Below are 23,506 nucleotides of genomic sequence, written 5' to 3' on the forward strand. Positions count from 1 at the left end.
CATTATGGGTGCATGCATTTTGTTTCATTGCTTACTGGAAAAATGTTGAAAACAAATTTAAAATGCCCTCTAACAACTATACTGTATTGTACAAGGAATATAAATTTAGTACAATGAGAAAGGTGTATCAAAGAGCACATGTATGTTTCATATGCAAGGGGCCTATGATATGAAAACAGCCCAAAATGAATCTTTATCTGCCACTGGCAAAATGTATTTTCTTTGAATGTGGGTTTCAATGCTGTTTCAATGAATGTGAGTTTCAAGGGCAGAGAAGTTTTAATGCTAAGTCTGTTTTTCATTGTGAGACTGCATTGCTTTGTTTAGCAGATGTCTTAGTGTTTGTGCTGTAAAATACAAAATAAAACGTTCAAATGAAGTCCAACTCATCATAGAAGTAAAGCAGTATGCACATTAGTGTTTATGGTAAATGGAGTGAAATAGCCAAGTAATGGATCACTGGAATGGCTGCAGAGGCTCCATTCAACCATGATTTTGTCAGGGGGGAAGGGCAGCAAACTTAGACAGGCCCAGCTGAACTATACCTCCCAACTGTCCAGATTTTCAAAGAATGAATAGATTCTTGCTTCTTATTTTTGGTTTGTTCTTCATAAAATTTGTAGTTTTCTGGCAAATCATTTAGGAATTAAGTCACTAAATAATACATTGAGTTTCAGACTTCATAACCTTCAGAAAAATGCATGTTAAAGTAAGAACTGTTATTCTATCAACTGTCTCAATTTATACAATAGCAATTTTTAGTACTGTTTATATGTTCCCCCAATATATTTGGCCTTGTTCAGATTTACTGCATTAACAGGTTGAGAGGTACATGCAAATTGCTTTATAGAATTAGGCATAGCCAACCTCTCAACTGTCCCCGATTTTGGCTCAAAATGTTGCTCTTCCCCCTAATAATTCCTCCGCAAAATAGCAATTTTGGAAGAAAACATGGAGGGTTTACAATTAAGAAATAATTATAATAATCAAAGTTATAGATTACTTAAAATGCATGTAGATTATTTTATTTTGTCAGCTGCTCAAGTTAGAAGTATTAATTTTAAAGTGTCCCTTCTTTGACAGGTTCCCAGCTGTATTGTGTGGCTATTTCATATTTTTGCATCACATTTTTGGTCCATTTTTCATAAAATTGTGTGTTTTGGCAAATTAGTGACAAATCATTAAAGTCTGAAGTTAGAAAATAATGACAGACATTTGAGTTTCAGATTTTATACCCTTCAGAAAATTTATACTAATGCAATATACCTATTCCATTATCTTTCTAAGTTTATTAGAGCAATATTTAAAAATTGTCCTTATCTTTGGGCCTTTGTCCCACTTCTGTGTATGGCTTTGTCCAGATTTCTTGCTCTGAGGTTGAGAGGTATGACAAATGTGTCAGGGCCATCACAGTCAGCCAGAGACATTTCAAATTGTGACATACTTGTTGCACCCCACTCTCCCATGTAGTGACTCTGGATGTGTCCAAGCAAGGCAAGGAGTAGTTATGCAGTGTAAATGTGCAGTGTGCCCCCCCATCCAAGGTAGACACAAGTACTACAGTGGCTTTTCATCTGTCCTTGATTTTGCAGAATGGTCTGGTTTCTGTCATATTTTGTACTGTTGATTTATGCTTATTACTCAGATTTATGCTTATTACTCAAAGTGCCTGTTGCTCTGTGTTTAAGTAGCAATGCTTTAATGACCATAAGGTAAGCTTGTCTGAGATTGTAAGATGCAAGTAAGCTTTAATAAGCATACTGTTAAATAATTGCCAACATTGAAAGCCTTTCTGTTGTTGCCATGCAGAGAATACTTAACTAGATAATGTATAAGCCTTTGGTATTGAAGGACAGGATTACATTCTTTTAAAAAGCTCACACTTGTTGGAGACTTCCAGTCATCTCTACAGGCTTTACCAGTAAACTAACCAGAATGCCAATCATGTGTGGTCCATAACCTGTACAGTAATCCTTTAAGCAATGTATCTTGAGCTTGTTTCTTGTTTGCTTTTCATTTTTTACTTTGATCATGTTTTCCCCATGAAACAAGTAGATAGTTGTCAGGTAGCAGGTCTTTTTTGGATGAGAAACATTTTTACAAGTGGGGGCATCACAGAGATTTCTACTTTCAGCATGTTACTTGGTACTTTAATAAAGCTGAATATAAACTATAATTAGAACTGCAGTGCAAGGAGAAGTGGTTTGAGTTGAGTGCTGCTTGTTTTTCTTATACTTGATTTTGACTGGCATTCCAGTAATGTATTTAAAAAGTAATTTATTTTTTCATGCCTCACAACCTTTTGTTTCCATCAGGATATTAAGTAAGCTGTCATGCAGCCAATGCATTGAAATATTTTTATTCTTCTACACTTATTTTTGTCTTAATTGGACTTTCATAATGATGGTTTGGCACCCAGGGCAGCGTATTTAATTAAAGTTAGTTTTTGTGGTTTTGAGCATAGCTCCTCCCCTTTCTAGTTGGCCACACCCCTTCCCCTTGACCCCACACATTCAGCTGTCTCCTGCAGCCCACCTTTGATTTGAAGTCACCAGCCGCCACTGGGTTTTTACCAGGTCCTGCTCAGCTTGTATACTATGATGTTTGCTTTGACAGGATGTAAGATGTCTGTAGAGGGAAACTGCACTGATTTACTATATCCCAAGCTAATATGTACAGAGGATAAAAGATCTTTGTTAATGTACCACATCATTGTGATTTTGTCTGTAATTTTGTCTGTAATTACTTGTAATGGCCCTGAGAACCACATATGATTAGGAAAGTTGACATTATTTGTGACTGCCAACATCTCTTTTGCATTTATGTCTTTTTGTTCCGAAGACTCTGAACTTTTATCCACAAAGATCCTACTACTCAAGCAAAATCTGAGGTGTCCGTAGTTTCAGACAGTACTGGCGCTGAAAGCAAAAATGGGATACCTAGATTCAGATAAAACTGGTCTGTTTACCAATGCAGTTCCCTTTTCACAAACCTCAAAACTGGAATTTGGAATGTCAAAACATGTTGCCATTAAGACCATTCCGATTTTATGTACCACTGAAACTTTTCATGTGGAGTCTGGCTGAAGTAATTATGAGAATAATGAATGGCATAAATACTAGTATCCTGAGGAAATTTCCTTGCTGAAGTCCTGGTCTGAGTGGAAAAACTTGGGAACAGACCTAGATATAGATGTACTTTTTCCTGTAGAAGAAAAGCCCATTGAATTGTAATATGTCTGTGACAACCCAGGAAACCAATCCTGTAAGGAGTCAAACAAGACATTTGAATGTTCTCCTGAAACCCAGTCCATGAAATAGATCTTTTACCCAAGTGAGAGATTCTTGTCAGCTGAAAAAAAGGACTCATCTATGTAAGGAAATATGTGAATACCTTGTAGTCTGCAATATGCTATCACTGGAGCTAGACACTCTGTGAACAACTATAAAGCAGTGGATGACCCAAATCGTAATGAAGAGAAAATAAAGTGTAATCTAGATAAACAAACCCTAAAAAAAGTTTGAAATCTGTTTAATAGAATATGATGGTAAACATCCTTTAAATCTAGAGTTACCAAAAAAATGGAAAGAGGGAATCAGATGTGACAGTCTATAAAGGGATAGAATTTTGAACTTTGGGACTTTCACAAATTGATTGAGAAAGGAAAGCTCTAGTACTTGCCTTGGTGTCTTTAACATTCTTGAATAAAAACCTTTCCCTGTCACAGAAAGTGGAACAGGTTTTATTAAACCATGAGTCAGCAAATGCTGAATGACATAAGGAGAGAAAGTTTGATCTAATGGATGAGGAGGAATGCTTTGAAAAGGAGGAAGGGATTCCCACTGCCATCTGTACCCCGAATGGTTCACATTCAGAAATCTTTTGTCTGATATTATCTGTTTCCAAAGACAGATTTGGGGTGGGGGGCATTTGAAGGCTTGCCAGTGTTGGAGGGGGGTTAACAACTGTAGGTATTCATTCAGACTTGTTGGACTATCCTGGTTTCCAGGCGGTTCTCCTCCTCTCGTCTTTTTTAACCCTCCTTGTCATTGTTTTTGAATATCTGCCTGCCATAAGTTTACTGGGTCTGCTTATTATGTGTTTTATAGAATATGTTGAGATAGGTGCAAAACCTTTAACAAACATGGAGAAGGGAGGTTGAAAATCTGAGTCACCCTTTGAATCAATTTCCCTCTCTCATCACACTTTTAGGGCCCCAGCAGCATATTGCCCCTATTCAAAGGAGAATAAGCTTTAATACTCCCAGGCAATTTTTTAGAATGCAACCATGCAAATTTTCTTAACAGTTCAAGTAATAGCTGCCCTGGAAGAGGCATCGGCTGAATCATAAACACATTTCCAAGACTGTTTATTCACTTGAGACACAGAAGCAATAACTGCATTCATAGAAAAGTTTTCCTCAGAAGAGGGAAAAGTATTTATAATGTCTCTCATATTCTCAAATGATGCAAGCAAAAACTTTAACATGTGAGCTTGACAACTTAGAATTCTAAAAATGTGTGGCAGAGGTATGGACTTTTCCTCCTCCAGATCTATCAAAGTTTTCCCATCCTTTTCACTGTGGGGGGGGGTCTACCATTTACCAAATGTTAAGTTGCAGCATATTTTGTCAAGGAAATTACTGCAGTGCCAGAAGTGGAATTAGAAAATAAAAATGTTTAAAACTTAGGAACTTTATAAAATCTATCTGCCTTCTTAGTGGCTACAGACAGGCCACCTGTTCCAGAGACTTAAATATAGCCTGCAACTTGAAGAGGATATGCTGGAGGGACAGATTTGTCTCCCAGTGACTGCTGCATCTTTGGAATAGGCTGGCAATTCATGTGAAGCAGAGCACCTCTATGACACTGTTCAAAAGTATCCTGGAAAATTGGATGGGGCACAATAAATTCTTACCAGGGATAGTGCCCACAATCCTCCTGGACATGGACAGCCATTAAAAAATACAGTTCTGGGTATTGACTAGAGTATATATGGTATCACATTGGGGTGAAACAGCTAGGCTTGAAATGACTTCCAGGTCAATAGCCTGGTAACCTCCTATGATCCTATGATACTACAATGCATGTTAAAGGTTGTAATAAAAAACATCCTCCAAAGATGGAAGTACAGGAGGAACAGGAGTAGGTTGAGGAAATTCCAGTTGTAATTACTCATAATATTATTTCAGACACTGGAATGTCATTAAGTTCCCACTGAAACAACTGATTCATCCTAAATGTTCCTATGGATTAATGAAAAGACCTAGAGCAAGCCATATGTCTTGATCCCATATTGTAGGATTTTGCAATGAAGAGACATGTTAGCTGGGATGAGGGAAGAACTCAATATCAGGTAATTTGCATGTCTCTGAATTGGAGCTACTACCGCAATGAGCAGATCACTGCTGATCTGCACATCTCAGTAGTTAACTGCTGTGGCCGTATCATGAAGGCATAAGCATAGACACCCCCAGTCACTCTTCCACCAACAGAAGTGCCCAAATACAAATGTATACTCACCCACACACACACACACACACACACACGCACACACGCACACACGCACACATGCACACACACACACACACACACACACACACACACACACACACACACACACACACACACACACACACACACACACACACACACCACAGTGTCCATATCCATCCATGAGTTGTCTGCCCTTCCCCTATCTAGTGGTTTCCCTTACCCCCAATCCCTGTGTGATGATAGGAGGTACTGCCAGCCATGCTGAAGAAGTAGGGCACTGAATGTGTAACATATGCCAGCATATCTAGCTGGAATTTTGTAAATAATTATATGTCATTTGTGTATCAAACTGATTTGTACAGATTCTTGTGTTTAAAAATGTATTTGTAAAGTTGCGTGTGTTAAAATGTATCAACAGTGGTTCCAGCTGAACAGAAAAGAAATGTAAATGAATTATTGTAACTGTTTAAATGTATACATTGTAACAGCATATACTGGAAGAGAAGAGGTTAATCCACCTAACTTTGAAAAAAATATTCTTGAAATTAAATTACATTATGGGTTAAGTCATAAAAATGTTATCCCACAGTCTTGAAGGGAGCCAGAGATTCAGCGTCTGTGCTAGAGAATAGCTTATAGTTCCTGTAGGAAGAGTGGAATAGATCTATTGTTTTATGGCTTCCAGATGCTGCAACATATCCTAGAAAAGCTCCAGATATGCATGGTAGCACATAGATGCTAATCCCTAGCAGCTTCTAGTGTTAGTAATAGCGTAGGAACCAGAAGTCAGATGACCAGATATGTGATGTCATTTTGTACAGAAATAAAGTTTAATATTAGAGGAGACTAAAGTCTCAGGGGCAGTCTGTTCTTGGAAACCTGACTAGAAAGACCCTCACACACATCATATTGCCTTAAGTAACTTAACTAGGGAATAGTAATTATTTTAATCAATCAGGAATAGATAGTAAGATTAGCTAAATACTGTTTTTTCTGTATCTGTGTGAAACTTTCCATCTGTGTTATTTTAATATTTCATGTGACTACAACTCTGGTGTTTACTGTAAATTGATAATTTTCATTGTGGCTGGTCCTTTTTAGAAAATATTTAAGCTTTGAGAGTTTTTGCATATATTTATTTGGTAATAACTGTGCCACTCCTAAAGTCTGGCTGTTTGGTCAATGTTACCATTTGTATTAATATTAATTTCACTCAGTATACTCTTTTAAGAGCCTTAAAGTAGCTGGCAGGGCTTCTGGTTGCAGTGATAACTACGTTATAGTCTTGACAGAAAGGTCACAGCAGGTGAATCTGTGCCAACCTTTCCCAGGTGCATGTGTGTGTGTGTGTGTGTGTGTGTGTGTGTGCGTGTGTGTGTGTGTGTGTGTGTGTGTGTGTGTGTGTGTGTGTGTGTGTGTGTGTGTGTGTGTGTGTAAATCAAACCTCAAAGAGTGTGTGCATCAGCTGCTTGGAGCAGGGACACAAGACACTTGTTTCACAGAGAGGGTGCTGGAGGACTTGACTTGGAACACTGACTAAGGACTCAACTCTAAAGCTGAGTCAGTGGGGAGTCTTATTAGGGGTCTGGTGAGAGAAAGAGAGGAACCCAGCACCCAGACTGAGCATGTTCCCTGTGTGCTCTTAAGGGAAATTGTACATCTAGAAATTCTGAGAGTATGCATTTGTATTCCAAGTGAATGCCCTTTCCAGTCTTAATGCCCTTTCCATTAACACTGGAAAGGGCATTCCAAGTGAATGTCCTTTCCATTGTTAATGGTGGGGATTTGGGCTCCTTGATTACTGGCCCAGAGTGTGGACATCACACTCTGTTCTAGTTTAAGTGCTAAGACAAAGGAGTTTAGAGCACTATCTGGTGTCTAGTGATTCATCCTGCTATGATCCTTCTACTGCTGTAGGTGCTGCTATGGCAAACGTTTAGTATCTCTGGTAGATAGTGTTTCCACCAACTCCCAATTCCCCTACAAGTTAAACAGGAAGTATGTCACAAGTGCAGTATCCCTAATTGCTAGTGTTTCCACCCAGGCCCCACATCCTCATACTAGTTTACATGTCATGACAGCACAAGTGTAGTATCCCTGGTGGCTGGTGGTTCCTCCCCACACCTAATTCTTGCACTAGCTTAAGTGCCATTAAGGCACAAGTGTAGTATTCCTGGTGGCTAGAGGTTTCCCTAACCCGATCCCCGTACAAGTTTAAGTGCTATTATGGCACAAGTGTAGTCCTCCTGGTGGCTGGCGGTTCCTCCCACCCCTAATACTTGCACTAGTTTAATTGCTATTATGGCACAAGAGTAGTATCTCTGGTGGCTAGTGGTCCTCCCTACCCTGATTCCTGTAGTAGTTTAAATGTCAGTAAATGAAAATAGCCTTTTGGCCAAGTTCACTTCCATGGTGTGGTATGGCTGGCTATGCTGTTCTAAATGTTCAAGTGATTTAATGAATGAACTGAGACATAGATGCCTTTCTGGGGCAGTTCTTGGAGAGAGAGAGAGAGAGAGAGAGAGACAGAGACAGAGAAAGAGAGAGACAGAGAAAGACAGAGAGCACATGACTGGACTGCCCCAATAGCATACAGCACATACATGGAGACATTCCTACATGGTGCAGCATATGTTCATGCTAGAATACCATATAACACAGTGTTAGGGCTGTCTCTGAATTCAAAATAGTTGCCAGGGTGTGTAGGGTGTATATACCTTGTGTACACATCCTGGCAGGCTTTACATGCCCACCCCCCCCCCACCATGGATTCAGATAAAAAACATTTTTCATAAGATCATTAGAAGAAAGATGAACCTCAAAATCAGATTCAAAACACTTTTTCCTCAGAATCAGTTCCTTTTCATTGTGCTGTGAATCTTCAGAAAATGAAAAATTTATTTTTCTTTAAGTAGTAAAACCAGCATGAGAGGGTTCAAATGCCTGAACTTAACTAACCCAATAAATCCTTCCTGTCTAAAGTAGCTGAGACAGGGGAAGATAAAGTTTAATTTTTTTGCTTCTTTTTTAACATGAATTTCCATGTTTCAGGCACATCACCATAGGGAACTGTCATCCCAGTCCAGTGTGACAGGAGGCAGAAAGGCAGTCCCCATTCTTTACTCCAAGCCCACCAAAAGACCTTCTTCCATTCGCACACAGGAAACTCCAGCAGCCACAGAAGACATGTCTAATCTCTAGTACATGATGGCTGAACGGTGTACACCAGATGAAATCAAGAAAGAAGATGAGTGCTCTGAGGAGCCAGAAATGGCCACAGCAGAGTCACCCATCTGCAGTTGAGGTAAATTCATAGCCTGATGAAGGGTAAGGGATGCCTGGGAATTTTCTTCTTTTTGTGACTGGAGGAAGCAGGAAACAAAGAACCGGACATTTTTCCATGATAAAACAGATAATGAAACCTGAAGTCTGACTATCACTGACAGCAGCAGTTGAAAAAAGAGGTATAAATATATATATATATATATATATATATATATATATATATATATATATATATATATATATATATATATATAAAGAAGTGATTTCAACAAATAAACTCACGAAAAGAACAAATTGCAATTACCCCAGCCTTTAAACATAGTTTCATAAACGTTTTACCACATAAATAAAAATTAAACTGTACTTTCAACACGTTTTAACATAAAAGTAAAAAGCTCAGCTGTAGACATTGACTGAAAAAATCACATGACAGTCCAATAAGCATAAAATTCTAAGCAACAAATAATGTAATTCACAGAGAAAAATAATGTTTCTGGTACAAAATAAAATATGGTAGTTTTTTTTCTCCGAAGGGAACTTACCTGCCCAGCAATGGAGAAATGATAGTCAACCGTCAATCCTAGAAAGCCCACAAGTGGAGTGCTTTTCAGTGATAGTAAAGCTCTGGACAGCTTGGCACCCAGACTGCTAATTTTCTGCAGTGCTATTCAAGTAGATTAATGATTTTGGTGTTTGTAAGGTCCCATAAAGCTTTGGAAGCTGCTGTTATACGCTATGCAGGATATAACTCATATACATAAGGCTACTGCAGCACTCATCCAATGAACATTATCTGTTACTATTTTGCATATTTCTGTTATCACATCATTTTAGTTTCTAGCCTTTACCAAAGTCACTCTATCCTCCTCTTTTAACTGTTTCATTCACTAGCTGACAGACTTTTCCTACCTCCTGTCTATTATATTATCTAAGTGATTTTCATACTGAGCTCCATGGATTCCCAGAGTTTCCCAAGGCTCTGACAATGATTCAAGAATAAGTTCCTATTAATGTTAAGAACAAGAATGCTTTTTTGCAGGTAGAATTACATTTGTGTCTGATAAGTCAATAGATTCAGTAGCTGTGCTGAAGCCAAACCAGTCAAACATCATTATCACATTATTGGCACATTGGATTTAATGATTTTGTAACTGATTCATTTTCTTGGCTAACTGAAAAGTAACATAAACACAATGTTTTCACTATTTTAAATAAAAAATGCAGGTGATTTTATCATTGGGTTTTGCCATTAACATAAATGCAATGAAGAGCTATTTGGATAGGATTTTTTCTGTGTCTGTCTTTTACTCTATAATTTATATATATGAAGCATGTGGGATGTACAGATATCCTCAAGTAATATTAATGGCTTTTATAGTGGTCCTCTACCAGAAAACAGTTGAAAATCACTGTCTTATCTTCTAATCTTTTCTGGTTCATTAATTATTTTGCACCATTTTAATCTTAAATACTACTTAATTATCCCTTTAGCCTACCTGCCTTATCATCACTGCTGATTACAATCCTGATGAAACATTTGCATTCTTCTCTGTTTGTCTCCATACACCAAACATTTTTGCTTTTCAAATTCCTGCCTTCTTTATTTCTCAACTTTTTTTAAAAAACCTCCCAATTCCTCCTCGTACTGCACTGTGTACCAACTATTAATGAGTGATACATTTGTTTATTACTGGTAACATACTTGCTAACTTTTTAATGCTCTGATTCTACAGAAGGCTTTACTGTCTGCTGTAAGACAAACCAGACTATAAGTTCAAAAAGTGTGTAGCTTTTCAGCTGGTGCTAAAACAGCAGTTATAACTGCAGCTATTCAGACGATGGGTGTGAATCTCTGCTGCATTAGCAGGTGTGTTTGGTACAGGCTGAGTATTAACATTAACTCCACTGCTGCCTGAGTTTAACCAATTCGGTCTCACCAGTCCGTTTCTTCAACTGACCTGCTTTAACACTGTTTTACTTTTGCAGTATTATCTGGAATTTATTGCAGTGCTGATTGGTACATTTACTGAGATGTGTGTATATGCCGGTTTAATAGTAAGATTTTTGTATCCTAGCTTAAATAGTAACCCATTGATGTTCATTGCTGTCAGTCTATCATTTATTGCGGCTTTTCATGCCAGCACTACTACATGTTGGCCTATATAAAAATCTCACATTAAAGCCTTTCTATTGTACTATTTTGATGCAGGTGGTCGTTTTTGCACTGTCATACTAACAATAATGTTGAGCACTGTTTTTAAGCAATCTGCAAACATTAAAGCCTTTCTATTGTGTTGATTTGAAATTGGTGTTCTGGCAACTGTATTAAACTAAGGCCATTGCCAGCCATAGCGTATTTCACAGCATTTCCACATTACTAACTAAGCTTTATGTTTTCTCCTTTTTAATGTGCATTAGCAGATTTTAGTGAACTCAGCCAGATTCAAAATATTTTATTTACTGTTTTCTTTTGCAGACTACTAAAAAGATGTGTTAGCCCACTGTTGTATGGAATACTGGAACGTCCCCTTTACCTGCTGCACTGCTGAGAAAGATGAGTACAGTTTAACTATAGTTCTAGCTGAACGAAATTCAATATTCTCAGGCTTTATAGTAACAGAGAGTGGATTATCGTTGGGTCCGGCTATTACTGCTTTGTTGTTTGCCCAACACTGACTCTCTTCATTAATGAACTCATTCACAACTATAGCTAGTTTTTGCAGACTTCCTTTTAAAACTCATGGTTCCTTATGGCATTGCGGCATTTTAAGGGCTACATTACTTATCTAAGTGGCTTAGCAGTTGGTGTAAGAAACAAAATAACACTAAAATTGTTAATCTTTGATGCAGTACAGTGGAGATATTAACTACTGTTTTTCACTTGTGGTACATATTTTCATATTCACACTCACATTTTCATAATTGAGGGAGCTACATGCTACTAAGGGGCATGTGTGAAATGGCATAGTGGAAGACATCACACTGCTATCATCCATGTAAAATGCACTATGCTGCAGATATGTATTTTGGTACTTGTTTCTTAGTAATTACGAAGATATGCAGTATTTCCATATGCCCATTGATGCAGTCAGACTTGCAGAATGGAGAAATATCTTTAGGGCTGTAGCATCCTGCTCATAATACACACAGAACAAGAACAAACAATGAAACTGAAGATAAATTAAACCAAACAGAGGAGAAGTTAATCAGAAAAGCAAAAAAAAAAAAAAACCTAGGTGATAATCCAAAGTACGTAACTAGAAACAAAACAGTAGCTAGAAGAGGGCAGGGTTGTTGAGGGAAGAATTCACTGATTAGTTAATAGCAGACACTGTGGAATGGTTTCACTCATAATTAACAAACCATATATTTAACTAATTCAAATCTATTAGCTGTGGAATGTCTCATACACCAGCCTGCACAAATTCTTAGATTCCTAAAGGTTTTCTAGAAATCCCAATACATCGAAATATTTGAGGAACATTAAATGCCATTTATCTGTCTGCAAATGTTTTTCCTTATAATCTCAGTCCCTACTGTCTTTCATCAATGTTATGGTTTGAGTCACTTCTGTGCTGAGTATGAATAGATTATTATGCATTTTTGTGTTCCTTTCAGATATACTTATCTCAGCCTATCAATTGGTTTTTGTGATCATTTGGATTATCTCATATTTAATTTGTGTCTAGTTTTACCTAGGATGTATTACATTCATACCATAATTCTGTGAAAGCCTTTCTCCCCATTCATGTCTTTCTACATTCCTACCAACTGTGGCAGTATCTACTGATTATTTTTTAAACTTTTGACACTTTGCCCAGTCTCCTCCATCCCTTTCACAGTGTACTAATTAGTTTTATTTTATCAGTATCACAGCTGAGTTGACTAATCACTTGTTGACTTCTTTCCTTAATAATAATCCAACCCCTTCACCTCTCCTCTTGTTCCCTGCTACCCAGTCCTCTTTCTGCTAATTCCGCTATCTTAGTTTATTATTTTCTTCCAATATTTGTTATTACTTTAAATTTATGTCCTGCATCACGGGCAAGAATGTCCATCTATTCCCTCCCATCCTTTGCCTCTCTTTGTCACGTTTTCTCTGTTCTAGTTCTATATCCTTAATCATCTCTTTCTCTGTTTTCCTCCTCTTTTTCTTTCATTAATTATTGTTTTGCTTCCTTTTCTTGTCTTCGCCTGATGTCGCCCACCTTCTTTTTAACTCTTCGTACTCTTGTCTCTCTCTCTCTCTCTCACACACTCTCCAACAAATTCTTAGATCCCCCAGTCCTCACCCAGCTGGAAGGTCTACCTTATTTTATGTTTACAGTAGGCAAATCACTGTCTGTCTTCCACTTTACTTATTTGTTTATTTGCATTTGTTAACTGGGTAGAACACTGATCCCAACAGACCATTTTCAGACTCAGGCCCTGTGTACAAACTTAGTAAAAGTTATATGACATTACCCATATTGCAATATGTCTCAAAATTCAGTAGTTAATAATATACTTCTCAGCTAAGAATATTTATAGATGATATTACACATAAAACTACTTATAATATCCTTACAAATATACAAAAATCAGGAAACTTTATAGCTAAGGGACTTTACATCTTTAGTAAACATTTATATAACCTGATAAAGTAAGTTATACTAGACATTATAATTATCGGTACACATTCCTGAGATTTTATTCATATAGTCATACGGAGAGTAACTGTGTGATAAGAGAGAATGAAGTTATAAACAAAAAGGAAAATGAGTGAAGCTAGAGAAGCAGTGATACGTCCAGGAATTAACAATGAGGAATTTTAATGCAGTATAGAAGCCATATTCCCCAACTGTCCAGAATTTCACAGTCTGTCTATCTTTTGACATACATTTTTGGTCTGATCTACATAAAATTTGTGGTATTCTGGCAAGTCATTGAGGAATGAAGTCACTAATAAATGACAGGCATTTGAGTTTCAGACTTCATACCGTTCAGAAAATAAATTAGACCAACACGACAGGATGAAAGAAAACCATGAAACCAAGAGAAACAATAACAATGCCCAAACACAGGAAAAAAATAAATCCTTTAATGATAAGTGCATTCTTCCTGAAATTTCAGAACTTCATCAAATAATCATAAATTAAAACACTCCATTAAATATATCATCAAAACTACCATGTGATAAAAATAGCCAATAAGAATGTAAATGTTAAAGACCTAGTTTATGTAAAAAATGTGTGTTATGTATGATATATATATTAAAACTATAGTACTTATATATAAATATAAATCAGTGTATAGTAGAATCAAATCAACATACAAAATTTGTATTACCTAAGCAAAACACATTTTAAATATCCATAGATTTTAATGACAATAAACCATTCAATTATATTTTATCATTTAATCCTGGGGAGATTTAGCATGTAATTTTATCTGTCACTCTAACTTTTTTGATTCAATAATCGCATACCAACAATCACTATGAGGGGCATCAATACCTTTTCTAGGATATATATATATTTTTTTAATTCATACAATTAATGGAATGTTTGTAAAGTGCATTACTTAAACCTTTCTTCTTAATTGCATAATGCTCATAAATCCTAACTCTAAGTTGACTCTTAGTTTTGATAAAACCATTTGGTATAATTTACTGAGGTGTGAAATGGATAGAGCACCTCTCTTCAAAGAGGTAAGTAAGAGATAAATGGCCTAGGAAAACCAGTGCCTATTAATATAATATGAATATTAAAGCTACAAACACAAAGTGCACAGACTCATTTAAAGTATTATATTAGATCAAACTTTAGCACAGTTCAGATCTCAAAACAGTTAAATGTGGCAACAGAGTTAGCAGCAAACCTTTTTTTTATTTAGTATGTTTATCCCTGTCGCATGAAAATATCAAGACCCTATTATCTTCATCATGTCTCCTTTCATACCTACTGTCTGTAGGTGATAGAGGAAGAAAAGAACATGGATTCTGGCCAGGACTCTGTACGGTTAGAAGGGTTTTGCTCTTACTTAGTCCACCTCTCAGTAGCCGACTGCTATACCACTTAAAAGAGGACTGCAGTGCTGGTACAGTGGGGTATATGGGTTATTTATGAACCAGCTCCGACACACAGCATTGCTTATCAGACCAAGCACCAATTTTTCTTTCCTTTCCTGCTGCTTGTAATACCACCCAAACTGCACTAAATGGTGGCATAAACCAGGAAAAATGCATTTTTATCCCACAAAATGGTGATGCCAATCCCTACCACTCACACCATGCCTTGCTTCCATGCAGCCGGGGCCTGAAAAATGGACCCATGTCATAGGTACTGCAGTCAGGGCTGTATCTCTCTGTATTACAAATCTAGATGAGTCATTAATACATTTGATTAACAATCAGCACAGATTCAAATACATAGACAAGAAGAGTTATGATAATAATAATAAGAAGAAGAAGAACAGTGCTTACTCCCAGCCCTTAACATACTTTAGCATTATACAGAACTAGGTAAGATTTATTTTTTTCCAGTTCATTAAGAGAATATCAAGAATATATGTTAATAACATAACATAACATAAACTTCAGAATTATCAGGGGTCCTGATGGAGAAATGAAATGTCAGCAAGCAAAGGAGCATAGTAGTGCTGAAACTGAATTCTTCCTCAAGCCTTGGTGAGTACCTTCGCGAGGTGGACCCTGTTTTTCACAAAATCTCACCAGGGCAGCACTGATATATAGACTGTATTTATATAGCATATATCATGGACAGAAGCAAATCAAAAATAAAAAAGGATAACTGGGGGCACAAGACCCAGGATTAAAAAAGTGCCTAATCCTGGTAGGCACATTTGTACCATGGCTGGAAAAAATGACAGTGTAGAATCCTCAAAATACAGAAACAATCCTACAAGGGGACTAGGCCAGGCTCATGTGGAGGATGGCCCCCCTGTTGTAGAAGGAAGTAGTAGTTCACAAAAACAACAAAAATTGATTGGCCAAAGAAGAGCCATAAAGACGACAGAGTGGACTATTGAGGGTAAGAAAGAAATTATGTATTGTTACTATTATATAAAAAGCCCAGAATTTCCAGACCCAAGATATACAAAACGATGAAGAGAGAAATTAGAGGAAAGAAAAATACTTCTGCAGGAAAAACTGTCACAAGCTTCAAATAAAAATTTGCTTTCATTAATACAACAGATTTTTGAAAAACAGTATATAGATCAATAAACTTTGATATCTTTGGAAAAAGAAGCCTCTGAGGAAGTGAAAAAGTATAAACAACAAAACCAAGACATATTTGAAAAATATAAAAAAGAAATATGGACATGGGAAAGAAAGAGAGATTTGATATGGTGCAATATTTATGCAAAGGAGAAAGACATGTTAACTAATATACAGAAGGCAGTTTCAAAGATATTCGAAGAAAAATACAGGCAAAGGCATCCAGACATGGAAAATTTCACAATAAAAAGACTAAAAGCACAAAGATTTAATGTAAAAAAGATGATTAGTAAAGTAGATGTTAAAGAAATAGAAGTTGAAGTTATGGAGTGCCTGCGAAGTGAAGGATTTAATGTATAAGGTCTAAAACAGACCACATCACAGCATGATGGAGTGAGTCCCCAGAATAAGGAAAAGCAAGAAGATCAGGATACATGAAGAAGAAATATGGACAAGGGAAAGGAAAAGTGATTTAATATGGTGTAATATTTATGCAAAGGAGAAAGCAAAACTAACTAATATAAAAAGAGCAGCACCAAAGATATTTGAAGAAAAATATAGGCAAAGGAATATGGCTATGGAAAACTTTACAATACAAAAAATAAGAAGACTAAGAGGAAAAGTAGAAAAAGAGATGAGTAATGGAGAAGTCAAGAAAATAGAAATTGAGGTAATGGAACAGATGCAAAGAGAAGGATTCAGTGTAGAAAATCAAATGCAGAAAGCATCACAACAGGATAGAGCGATGGATATCCAAATTAAGGGGAAACAAGTGGAACAGGAAGTAACTGGTCAGGTGCCATATCAAGATATTTTGGAGCCTTCTAAAGGAAACCAGTATAAAAGTTCAATTGAAGCTAGACAGCAAGGAAAGGAACAGGAAACTGTGGAAACTCTGATGCAGTCAGTGTTGAGGAGTGATAGGCCAGTGAGTTTCCATATGACAAAACAACAGATGACACAAGATGAAATTGAAGAGAATGTGCCACAAGAAGATGTTATAGAACTTTCTATAGAATCCCTGCAGGACATGGAAAACAAGGGATGTGCCCTCAGTATGGAAGAAAAGGAGTTAAGAGAAGAGTTGCTTGATTTAATAGACAGACAGATATATCAAGATCAATGAGAGAAATAGACTGCAGAAGGTTAATAAAACCTCAAAAATCAGTAGCTTGATAACACAAATGAACACAGTAATTAGGACTGTCCATAGAGATCCATGTGATATAACAGAAGTAAACAGAATATTTTACTGTGCTGCTAAATTAATAACTGATAAAATTCTACCACAGGAACATAGAGTAGCGAGGGAAAAGGGGGGGGGGAAGCGAATACCATCATGGAAATATCGAATAGAGAAAACTATAAAGCAGTTAAGACAAGAAGTGTCATTGTTAGAAGATTATAGAAGAGGGAACAGATCAACAAAAATATTAAGAAAGATAGATATGATAAAAGCAGTGTGCAGTATTAAAACAGACCAGGATCTATTATGCACCACTGGAGATAACAAACTAAAAATTTCAAAACAGGCGGAAAGATTCAGAAGATACAAAGATAAATATAAGGGAAAAGCACAAAATAAGCAATTTACTGATGACCCAAAAAAGTTTTATAGAGAATTGGGAAATAAGGTAAAAGGAATTGATAGACTGAAAAAAAAGAGGAAGTAGATACATTTTGGAGAAGTATCTATGAAGATGCTGTGGAACATAAAAAACATGCTAAATGGACAGAAGAAGTAAAAGATAGAATAAGAAGTTTAAAGGTACAGGATATGAAATGGGATGAAATAACAGCCAGAGAGATTGAAACAAAGTTGAGAAAAGCCTCTAATTGGAAAACCACAAGCCCAGATGCAGTACCTAACTTTTGGCTTAAAGTATTAACTTCTTTACACGAGGATCTAGCCATGAGTAAGAACTATTTATATGCACACCCCGAACAGACACTGCACTGGTTAACAACAGGAAAAACAATGCTCTTACTTAAGAGTGAACCTGCAAGCTACCCTAAAAATTATAGACCAATAGCATGTCTTCCAAAGACATATAAACTATACATGGGGACTGACACCAACAGAGTTTATAGTCATTTAGAAGAAAACTCAATTATGTCTGTAAAACAAAAGGGCAATAAAGGAAAGTCATATGGAATAAAGGATCATCTGTTGTTAAATGAAGTTATAGTGGAGAACTGTAAGATAGGGAAGAATCTAAGTATGGCATGGATTGACTATAAAAAAGCATTTGATAATATCCCACATTCATGGATAAAAGAGTGCTTAAAAATGTATAAGGTACATCCTACACTGAATGATTACATTACAGCAACCAAGAAAAAGTGGCAGACCACTTTACAATTAAGCCATGATAAAGGACAGATTATTATCCCAGGGATAAAAATCCAAAAGGGGATATTCCAGGGTGACTCCTTGTCACCGTTGCTATTTTGCCTTGCCATTAATCCATTAAGCTGTTTACTTAACAGCTTAGGTCAGGGCTAATGACTTCTCATCTTCTCTTTGTTGATGATTTAAAATTGTATAGCTCATCAGATGAGGAACTGAAAGCACAGCTGCAGGTTGTCAAAACTTTTTCTGATGCTATTGGAATGTCATTTGGTCTTGATAAATGTGCAAAAGCAACCTTTAAAAAAGGAAAATTGCAGCACCAGGAAAACATCAGTTTGGGACAAGAATGTGATCTAAAAGAACTTGAGCAAGAGGGGTGTATAAATACTTGGGAATTGATGAAGGATCAGCAGTAAAACATGAACAAATGTGAATAAAGCTTAGTAAGGAGTACTTTAAAAGACTTAAATTAATCCTGAAAACAGCATTGACACCTAGGAATAAGATCCAAGCTATAAATCAGTTTGCTCTTCCTGTCCTAACTTATAGTTTTGGAGTGATTGACTGGCCTCAAAAAGTGTTGGATAGATTGGATATTAAAACAAGAAGGATGCTTCATGCTCACCACATGATTTATAAAAATCAGTGTATATCAAGATTATATATTCCCCGTTCTGAAGGAGGGATGGGCCTCCTTGAAAATGATTATATGTACAGATCTGCAATTGTGGGACTCCACACATATCTACTGACCTCACAAGATCCAAATGTGGTGACAGTTTTGAAACATGAGGAGAATAAATCTAAGATGACATCTCTGCTTAATTTAGCAGAAGCATATCGACATCAAGCAGGAATGGAAATCAAACCAGAAGTAGATAAAAACCATGCAGCAACTGAATGTGCTAAAAAAGAAAAGAAAGAATATAAGGTGAAGGACCAGATGAGAAGGCAGGAAATGTGGAAAAAACATAAATATACTTGCAAGTATAGAAAACGTCTGGAAGAGCCTCATGTTGATCAAGAACGAATGCAGGAATGGTTAAGGAGAGGTGAATTTAATCTCCAATAGATTTCACAGTAATATCCAATAATGGTACTCTCATATCTCCAGACCCAACTACCAAACTACTTGGAATAAGTATAGACAACAACCTTAACTTTGACACCCATATCAACAATACACTAAAAACTGTGAATAGAAAACTGGGCTCTCTCTATAGGATCAAACCCTTCCTTTCTCCAGCAGCTAGAATAACTATTGCTCACACTCATCTAATCTCAACAGTCCTCTATGCCTCACCCATATATACTAATCTATCAAAGAGTTACCTCAACAAATGGAAAACTCCTACAATAACATTGCCAGATTTGCCACAGGCAATCCATTTAGAACCCACCATTGTTATAATCTAAAGAGCAAAGATGGCTTGAGCTACAAAATCAGCTAAAATTTCACCACCTGACCATTGCCCACAAGACCCTTTACCAACCTTCCAATACTCCAATACTTTCTACCCTCATCACCTCCTACAAAAATCTTAAAACCTTACATTCATCACATAATATTTTAGTAAATATATGTAAATCCAACAACATGGCTGGTGACTCTCTGTTCTCCACTACTCTCGGAATATCCTGGAACCTTCTTCCCAGTGAACTTTCATCACTGTCCTCTATATCTCTTTTCAAAAACAAACTGAAACTTTTCCTCAGAACACACTGGTTATGGCCTGTACTAACCCTGACTAACTAACTTGCTCTTTTTACTAGGCTTGCTTACTCTCGGCTTCTCAGTACTAAGTCCTATTTTCCTTGACAACAAAGACAACTTTATCTTCTAGATAATGTTACTGTTTGTACTGACATCTTCTGTGGATACTTACTTTAATACATATGTAACAATTTGTTAGATTATTAATATACAATGAGCTGCCATCATTGTTAAATTCTTTATTGTACCTGTATTGTGTTATTAAATTTGTGTTCTCAGAGCTTATCTCCCCGGGCCTCTTCTGAAAATAGACATATATCCAGTTAGACTAGCCCGGTCAACAAATGTAAAATAAAATAAAAATAAATAAAATAAATTTACATCAAGAAATGAAAGGTTAATATTGGCAGCCCAAGATAGTGGGCTACAAACACGCTGGTTTACTAAGTCTATTGAACATGTGGAAGAAACAGACATATGTAGGTTTTCTGGAACCGAATTGGAAATAGTCACACACCTTATTGCTGGTTGCGACTCTCTAATGGCAGAAGGACTGTATACTAAAAGGCATAATAATGTGGTAAGACTGTTGCACTGGGGATTGTGCAAACATTATGGTATCAAAGTGGCTGAAAAACACTGGAAACATGAGCCACAAAGCATCATAGAAAATGATGAAGTTTAAATCACATGGGATCACCCAATACCAACAGTCCAAAAGACAGATGCTAGAAAAACAGATATAGTGGTCCAAGAAAAGAAGACAAAAGTAGCATTGATCATTGAAATCGCTACACCTAGTGACTACAGTGTCTTGCGTACAGAGAGACACAAAGTCATAAAATACCTCAATCTGCAGGCAGAAACGAGAGCCATGTGGAAGAAAGATAGCCAGACAGTTTCAATAGTAGTAGGAGCAACTGGTCTTATAAAAAAGAATTTACAATCGTATTTAGATATGCTACCAATTCATGCAACACCGTACGAATTGCAGGAGCCATTACTGGGCACATTGCGGGTGCTGCGAAGAGCACTTTTGGCTAACATCAAAGAGTGAAACAATACTAATTTCATGTACTTTAATCATACTTTGAGTTAGGAATGGGGTCCATTCCCGTCATGGTATTAGAAACCCAAAAGACTTGGAGAAATTAAAAAGCAGAATTAGCAAAAGAAGACTAAGTTATTGTAATATTGCAGTATGAACATATTGTTTAGTATTTAATAAGTAGAGTTAATGTCACGTATTGATACAGCTGACAAATTCAGTTGTTTATTCAGCTATTGGCATTGCTGACTAACATTCGACAGTATGATATGCATACAGATAAATGGCACTGGGAAGGTAGGAAATATAAATGTAATGGTATAATAAACCTAAAAAGTAGCAAGTGTACACAGTCAGTTAAAGAAATTATTATGTTAGATCAGAGTTCAGCACAGTACAGATCTCAAAACAGATAACTGTAGTAAGAGTCAGTAGTACACTTTTTTACAAAGAAGTCCTGAATATCTGTGGATATAAAAGAAGAAATATATGGTCAGATTGCTTTCACTATAAAGTTTTAAGAACTGGTACAAATTCTATCTGTAGTACATAGTTTAATTATTTTAAAAATAATCAGACGTGGAGACTTGTCACCAACCTACATCAGAATAAGTCTAGTGCAAAAGATGCAAACTGTCTACACACACACACACACACACACCTACACTCAAACACATATGGGTACAATTCAGAGGCCCCGATTCAAAAAGACTTGCTCCCAAGTGACAACTGGCCCAAAATACTGACAGTCCAGAATGTTGACAGTGTAAACTGCAGTATCAGAACACAGAAAAGTCATAACGTAGATCGTTAAAATGTAGATAATTCAGAATGTTGATAGAGGTAGGCGGACTGGTGTTAGAGCTGGCAGCTGGTTTGTATGAGTGTTGGCAGATTAGAGTTAGACTTAGGATAAGGGTTAGATAAAGGGATAGCTTTAGTGTCATGTGTTTTTGTTGGTGTGTATTGCCATGACAAAAGCAGACCTGATCAACAACTTGGGTACTATTGCCAAGTCTAGAACAAAGGCTTTCATAGAAGCTTTACAGCCTGATGCAGCTATCTCTATGATTGGACAGTTTGGAGTTGAATTCTATTCTGGTTATCTGGTAGATGAGAAAGGGTTTTTCTAAGATAAGGTACAGGATGAGGATTACGATGCATTTTAAGGAGGTGTAATACTAATGCATCATAACTATAACCTTATCTCTAATACTAACCATGCACCTTAACTTAGGAAAAATAAACTTTCTATAACACTATCACTGTTCATACAAATCATGTCCTGTGGTGTTGCTTTACATTAGTTTTTTTATTGTAAACTGATCATTGTTTATCAATTTAATGTGGATTTCAGTGGGGTTTTTTGTCCTTTTTTCCATGGGGAGAGTGTGTCAGGATAAAATATGCTGTGTGATATGTACTCAGATAAAATTGCCATGACCAGACACTGTAAAGTAGGTTACTTCTAAAAGTAAGTTGCAAAGCATTACAGCTAAAAACTAACTTGTAGAGTATAGCATATTACATAAACAACATCAAACATTGGTTGGCTTCAGATCCAGGATTTTTATAAGGCAATTTATTGTGTAATCAAATCTGAATAATACTTATAACTGCAATACATAATCAAGCATGGGTGAGGCTGTACTAAAATAATGATCCACACTGTATCAATATCATCTGCACAAAATATAACTTCATGGTCATATGAACTGTTTAAACTGTTAATAACAGCATACACTACAGCTAACATAGGGTTTAAATTACCTGATTCCATTATTCAAAGTTTTAGTGGTTTCTACCGTTTCATGTCTAAATCATTTCATTTTACCTATTCAGTATGCAGTCAATAGGGATCTCTTGCTTACTGGACAGATTCTAAGGCTACAACTTCAAACTGATGCTAAAACTCTTATTTGTTCAGGCTGAGAATTTTACTCATTTTGTCCAGATGGAATACTGTCTCAGGTCTGATGAACTAAGGGTATATAGTCTTTGCAATGGACACTGGAAAAGGAAAGCCTCTGAAGGCTAAAATCATCATAAACATTTTAGTTACAGAATTCACTGTAATTTTAGTAATATATCTGTTATCCAACTTACTTAGCCAGTAAAGTCAAAATGACAAGCAATTGCATTGTCATTGTTTCATAGCCAGTGGTCACTACATCTACATACAAGTTTAATGAGACTTTGTCATTGTTTCATGTAAGTATAGTTATCATGAAGAACATTAATGTGTATTAACTTTAATCAGTTAAATACCTGCCTGCTCTGTGAAACAGTAGGACCCCTTGCTAAGTTGGCCACTGTCTCCTTTTGCTTGACCAGTAGACTATACTGCATATGCCAGGTATTTAGTCTCAGAAAATGACAGTAAACGTGTTTT

The sequence above is a fragment of the Protopterus annectens genome, chromosome 1.part0 (genome assembly GCF_019279795.1).
Source record: "Protopterus annectens isolate FY-2018-M chromosome 1.part0, PAN1.0, whole genome shotgun sequence".
Classification (NCBI taxonomy): Eukaryota; Metazoa; Chordata; order Ceratodontiformes; family Protopteridae; genus Protopterus; species Protopterus annectens.